At 38.0% G+C, this 6,888-nt stretch overlaps 1 long non-coding RNA gene across 1 annotated transcript in view; it reads right to left on the bottom strand.

The window, feature by feature from the left end:
* The window catches only part of LOC108307850, a 40,005-nt gene that overhangs the window by 12,975 nt on the left and 20,142 nt on the right, over positions 1-6,888 (bottom strand). Inside the window, exon 2 of the long non-coding RNA XR_001826709.2 lies at positions 1,387-1,481. This is a non-coding gene — a long non-coding RNA (uncharacterized LOC108307850). The remainder of the gene's footprint in view (positions 1-1,386; positions 1,482-6,888) is intronic.

The raw sequence follows: 6,888 nt of genomic DNA, 5'->3' as shown, positions 1-6,888 counted from the left end.
TTTTAGTAGAGACAGGATTTCTCCATGTTGGTCAGGCTGGTCTTGAACTCCTGACCTCAGGTGCTCTGCCCGCCTTGGCATCCAAAAGTGCTGGGATTATAGGTATGAGCCACCGTGCCCAGCCCCCAGCTGAGTTTTTAAAATATTTTGTAGAGGTAGAGTCTCACTATGTTGTCCAGGCTGGTCTCAAATACCTGGCCTTAGGCTATCCTTTTGCCTCAGCCTCCTGTGTCGCTGCTATTACAGACATGAGCCACATTGCTCCACAATCATATCCTTACCCATATTAGCATTCCCCATCCTTTTTATTGCATAAATCCATAGTAAACTAGTTTTAATTCTTTTGGGTGCTTGCCTCATCTAAATAATTCTTAGAGATCAGTTGTTTCTAATTCATTATATGATTTTTAAAGTAAATATTTGAATTACTCTTCTATCTCTCTGTTGCAGATTGATACTAACACATGAAGAAGTTAACCTGACACAGGTTAATCTGAGTAGAGCACAGTATAATTATAGAAAAGCAGACCCAACCATCAAAATACATAACATGTTATAAACATAGTTTAACTCTCGTTAACTAGATAGTTACAAATTCCATGTTCTACATAAATACTTAATACATAACCAAAGTTAGTACCTCTTGAACTTACTTTAACTCATTTGCTGTGTTTGGTTACTTACACTTTGATCATGGAAATGTTGTGAAATAGTGATTGTCTATTGAAAGGAAATTCTCCATAAAATCTAGAGCAAGAAACGGAAATGAAGTTTTTAAAGTTATTTAACTATGTACATGTTCAATGGGCTTTTCCTTTCACTTTCTTTTAAATTCACACCCATTTCCTTAATCCTTTCTCCCAAAGATTTTTTTTCCATTCTTTTAATCACCTTTGAATGCCCTCCAAATTCTGTTTCTCTCAAGTTATGAAGCCTAGGAAAGGGCATAATTTACCAACATTGAATCAGACATGGAGACTATCTAAAGGTTCTCACATTCTACTCTTACAATCTAAATTCCCTATATTGTACTTTGAATAAAACACTATAGGGTAACATGAGTTTTGTTGGGGTTTTCTGCACCTTCAGATTAAAATTTACAAATAAATGGTTCTATGGTTTGATTGTGTCCCACAAGTCTCATGTGTTGGAAACTGAATTCCCAATGTGGCAGTCTTGAAAGATGGGACCTTTAAGACGTGATTGGATCATCAGGGCTCTGCCCTCATTAATGGATTAATTTCATTCATGGATTAATGGATTAGTGGGTTAATAGATGAGCGGGTTAACGAATTAGTGGATTATCACGAGAGCGGGACTGGTGGCTTTATAAGAAAAGGAGGAGAGCCCTGAGGTAGCACCCTCAGTGCCCTTGCCATGTGATACCCTGGGCTGCCTCAAGGACTCCTCAGCAATCCCCATCATCAAGAAGGCTCTCAGCAGATGCGGCTCCTCAAACTGGAACTTCTCAGCCTCCATAACTGTAAGAAATAAATGTCATTTAAATAAAAAAATTACCCAGTTGTAGGTATTCCATTATACGCAACAGAAAATGCACTAATATACATGGTTTAGTTTTGTCTTTGAATTAGAACACTTTACCTTGCCCACTTACTTTCAAACTTGGATAGGTTTTGTTTTTGTCTGTTGCTCACTTTAGAAGCATCTGCAAACTTTGTGTTTTCTCTGTTCTTCTATGTAATACTTTCACTTTAAACATGATCTGAGGATCATAACCTGTAGAATAAAACATTTTCCCAGATGCCACAGTGACCTAATAATAATACCTCTCTCTGAGTTTGTAGCCCAATGCTGAAATATAGTTGGTGCAAATTTTCATATGGAAATAACATCCTCCACAAGGCACCATGCCACTTTTTTAAAAAAAATTAATAAGCTCCTAACTTAAATTTGATGTCATTTTCAGATGAGAAAATGGGGCTTGATGAAGTTGATTGCTTTAATGATGCAACCAGTCCTGCTGGAACACCTCTCTGTCTGGACAAAGGAAGGCAGAGACTCTAGAAACTTATAACTTGATTCCCACAGCACATATGGGCTGAGGAGGACACTGAGTGTATCTTGACTTCAGGCAAGGCTGTTCCCTACAGTGGTATCAGCAGCCTCATCTCAGAATCTCCAAGAGCTTGTCTTCCTTCAAGAGGCTGATTCAGACACAAGAGTCTAGCCTTGTTTCTCTTTTCTTAAAAGTACACATCAGGAAGAAAACTGTAAGCTATCTTGTAAAAACAACACTGACATGCTTCCTGGTGATTTTTCAGCAGCTATTTGTCCCCCAGATATATTTTTTTCACTGGCATTTCACCAGACGTTAATTGAAACGCTAAACTAAATGTTTAGCCATCCTTGCATACATGGGTAATTCATAAACTGATTACAAAATTATAGTGATGAGGGACGACTGAGCCATGATAAATTACAATCATTATTTCAGTCTTGGCTATAAAGATTATTCTAAGGATGATAGAGGTTTCTTATGGATTTTTATTCAGTTACACATAATGAAGTAAAAATGTCTTTTTCGATTTTCAAATATGTTACTGAAGTCAAAATTGGATCTTGTCATTTTTAAGTTTTGTATATGCTTGGTTTCTGTTGTATTGGCTTCAGACTGTGTTTGCTTCATGAAAAGGGTAAGTTTTTTTTGTTTTGTTGTTTTCAGGTAGTGAGGAGTTTAACTATATTTTATTTCCCCCAAAGGTTATTTACCCTGGAAATGAAAATTCTATGTTTCTCCAGCAAAATCTAAGATGCTTACCTCAAAGCAACTTTTGAGCTTATCTGTATCAGTGCTGTCCTGATTATGCTGCGAGGAGCCTGCGGAGTTCCTTAGAGACACTTCAGGACAGGGGCAAGGAAGAAAGTCAGGATAGGCTGAGATGGGGGAGGATGGAGATGGCTGGTGTAGTTGTGAGGAACTCACCTCTGGTTGAGTTAAGCAGTTTCACTTTTGATCTGTGTTACATGTTGGACTTTTACATAAGATTTTATTTGAAGAAAGATCCATGTAGTAACATGAGTATTAATAATATTAACTAATAATCAGAAGGACTTGAAATCCAATGATTAAATACCTCAATTTTATAAGTGAGGAAATTGAGCTTCAGAGAGAGTAAATAACTTGTTTAACATAACACAACTAGCACAAATTTGCCTGAATCAATTATTCCTAAAAATTAAAAGGCTATGATCAACTTAACCAATAGTTATCAAAAGCCTACAAAGGAAAAGATGCCAGGCCTCCAAGAAATAAAGAAAACAACACATAGCCCAAGTGTAGAAACATAAAATAATATATTAAAGAAAAAGGGCACTGAAGGTCATCCCATCCAATCTACATGTTTTGGAATTTAGCAGCTTTCTCAAAGCCACACTTCAAGTAAACAGCAGAATCAAAGCATGAATCTGAATCTTCTTACCCCAATTACAGTGCACTTTCCACTAAAACGGTATGCCCTGAATTTGGTTCATGAACACCTAGTCTTTCAGGATGATCTTCCACTTCAAAAATTTAGTTAAATTTTTATTGCATTTTAAAGGGTATGAGAAGTCTTATAGTAAAGAAGTGTGCTTAGACTACAGTTCCAAAATATATTTCCATGCAATACTATTCATGTCATATGTATTACCCCAAAGAACGCAATTCGAGAAATTCTGCACTGTCCTCTCCTAGACTTTATTAGATTTGAAACTGAAATCTAGTAGGTTATTCTTTTAAAACCTACATTTCCATGGTTTACATATAACTGTGGCTTGAGAAATGTGATCTCAGTGATAAGTGTAAGACCGGATATACTCTTTATATATAAACACACATATTGTATGTGGATGTTACAGAAAATGCCGTGTCCAAATAAGCGTAAATTAAATGCAATACACCAATTGTTAACACAGCATTGTGTTTGTTTTAAAATCAGTTCACACCTGTTTAATATTTGTCATGAAAATCTCAATGCATTTTTTTATTCCTTCTAAACATAATGCAAGCATTATAATTCACTAGAAATGTTGAATTAATTTTAGTAAAATAAGGATCAATTAATACATCTAGTCCAATTTTCATAAAAGTGACTTTCTACAAAAAGAAAATCTATTTGTTTTTCTTATAAAACACACACATCCTGGTGTGTTTTGTTTTGGCCAGAATGCTACATGTAAAAAATAATAAATAGCAAATTTTCCCCCCAAAATTCGTTTTAGGTACACCAAACCAAAATAATGCCATAAACCTTGGAAGAGAACCTGTTCTTGCAAGATTTGCAGACCAAGTTTTCAAGATCAAAAGTGTTTACATAAGCTCACAAAATTTTGGATCTTTTCCCAGACTAAATCTCCAACACTTCTGAGGTTGGCCCATCACTAATATTTACAATATATTTGACATCTCGTGGGATGAACTCACAGGCCTTTATGATAGGCAGCTTCCTAATATGATGGAATGCCAGAACAATTTGCTGTGTGTGCGAAAGGCAGTAAGATGGCACTGGCGTTTTGCAGCAGGAAGGAAATGATTTGTAGGTACCTTGAGCCTGTTGTATCTTGTCAGTTTTCTTAGTTGAGAAATGTCATTGGGGACCCATTAGTACATAGACAGCCGTGCCGCCCACCTGAGAAGCACTCTTTGCCAAGTGAGACCTATGTTTGGGCAAGGTTCCTTTTCATAGTATTATATTGCATTACGGAAAGCTTACAGAAACAGGCCCTCACGCCTGCTGATTCTTAACACTTTATAAGGCCTAGCATGATGACTTACATTCATTAGGCCATTATAATAAGATTTTTCAACAAGTTCATGGTCTTACCAAATTGGCACATTTAAAATAAAGTATATTCTGAACTCTTTTTTTCACACATCCTTCTAATAACCCATTTATCCACTGTGGTTAATTTTATTTTTTTCCAAAGTCTGGTCATTCCTTACAATGCTTCTGATGACTGCGTAATTATTGTACTTTTATTGCCAAGGACAGAAATAGTATAAAGCCATAGATGGTTTTTCACCTGCCAAATTAGGATTATCTTCCAACATCTGTATTATTACTTGGCTTCTTTTAAGAGATCCATTTCTCTGGGTTGCGAGGGTTCACACCTGCAATATGCATACTCAAGATTCTTCAATCTTGAAAGTTATTTTGTGAGATTGGGCATAGGAAACTCTATTAGGTATGACAAAAATGGGTGAGATATGGATCCTGCTCTCAGAGAGCTTCAATCTAATTGTAGATTCAAGACAAACACATATACATAGGACACTACTAATCAATCCCCAGTGAAAGCACTATTGTAGAAGTGGTTCAGATGCTTGTATTGACAAAAAAAAAATAAAGGAGGAGGATTGACGTATGTATGCTTCCTTCATCAGAGAATATGAGATTCACATGAGCAGAGAGACTATCCCAATTCAACATGCCACCTTCGAAAGCCAAAACCGGGCTCTGCACTGCCCTCAGCTTCTTCCATCCTGCAGTGCTGTGTTCTGAGGCCCATGTGCTTCCTTTTGCTCATCCTAACAGTGCCCATGGCTTTACCCTTTTCTTTTGCTATGCTTCCATAGCCTTGCTCTTTACAGAAATCTGACCTTTCACACCCCAGAGTTCTGCAGCACGATGAGAAAGAGACTGATTTTAAAAAAACAATGGCAGTGAGCACACCCGCAAAGATGACTCCAATTGGAGCTCTCTTCCCCCAAGTGATTCCACGTTTATTAATGTGCATGGTAATTTATAACTTGCAGTCCTTTAACACGACCTTAGGCTATTTCCAAGGCAGCCCCCAGGAGATTACAAGGCAGCTTTCAGCAGTGAAACATTTAAGGAGGCAAGCAAGAGTTGCCTGAGAGTCCAGCCCTGTCGGAATATGGCCTGCACAGCAAGGCTGCCAGTTGAAGGAAATAATTACAAGTGGCTGCCTAACTGCCATGGCGATAGAAACTTAACCCAAGTGTTTTCAGGTAACTGCCAGCCCTGGGCCTGGCCACCTGCCATGGGCCCCACAGCACACAGCCCTGTGTGAAGTGGGTGTTTTACAGCAAGTGACAGCAACGCAGCTGTTTGCATTAGAACTTAACCTAGGTATGCCAGACAGCTGTGCCAAAGCACGTCCGACTGCTTCATTAATTCAAAAGCAACTGGCATTAAAAAAAACCATTTGAACCAGACTGCTGGTTTCAGTTCCTTGTCAAGCACTAGTTATTTAACTCAATTTAATAAAATATTTTTATTTTATTACAAATACCATTATGTGTGTGACACCTGGGAATAAAGAAGGTCCAGGCCCTAATCCAAAAATAGGGACATCTTCCCAACTCTTAAGCAACTCTCTATTATTTAGGGACACACACACACACACACACACACACACACATATACAAATGTCATAATTCAATGATAGGTACAAAAATAGAAATAAATATAAGCTAAATAGTGATACAGAAGAGAGATTGGTTACTTTTGACTAGAGTAGTCAGGAAGGAATTCTTAAAGCTGATGCTATGTAACTGGATTTTGTGGGGTCAATAGAAACTCTCTAGGCCCAAAAGAGAGGGAAGAGAAGGTCCCAACAGACAGAGGGAGTTTAATGCACTGTGGTATGGAAATGCGAAATTGAATGCTGTGGTAGGAGAGAAACGGGTGGTTCAGGCTTACTGAGGGTAAAGTGAGTCTATATGTCTGTGTGAGCAGTTCCCTCTTACAGAGCCCTGGGTGCCAATCCAGGAATCAGACCTGTAGAGCACACATGGGGAGCCATTAATGGGCGTTATACAGAATGTGACTAAATCAGGTTTACTTTCTGAAAGCTCATTCTGGCAGCAGCTGCTGGGTGACGTGTTAGAGGAGGATACTGAAGTCAGTTGAAAGGCTGCTGTGA

The sequence above is a fragment of the Cebus imitator genome, unplaced genomic scaffold, assembly GCF_001604975.1.
Source record: "Cebus imitator isolate Cc_AM_T3 unplaced genomic scaffold, Cebus_imitator-1.0 Scaffold81, whole genome shotgun sequence".
In the NCBI taxonomy this organism is placed as follows: Eukaryota; Metazoa; Chordata; class Mammalia; order Primates; family Cebidae; genus Cebus; species Cebus imitator.
Note: the sequence above shows the minus strand (reverse complement) of the source record. Positions and strands in the feature narration are given on the sequence as shown.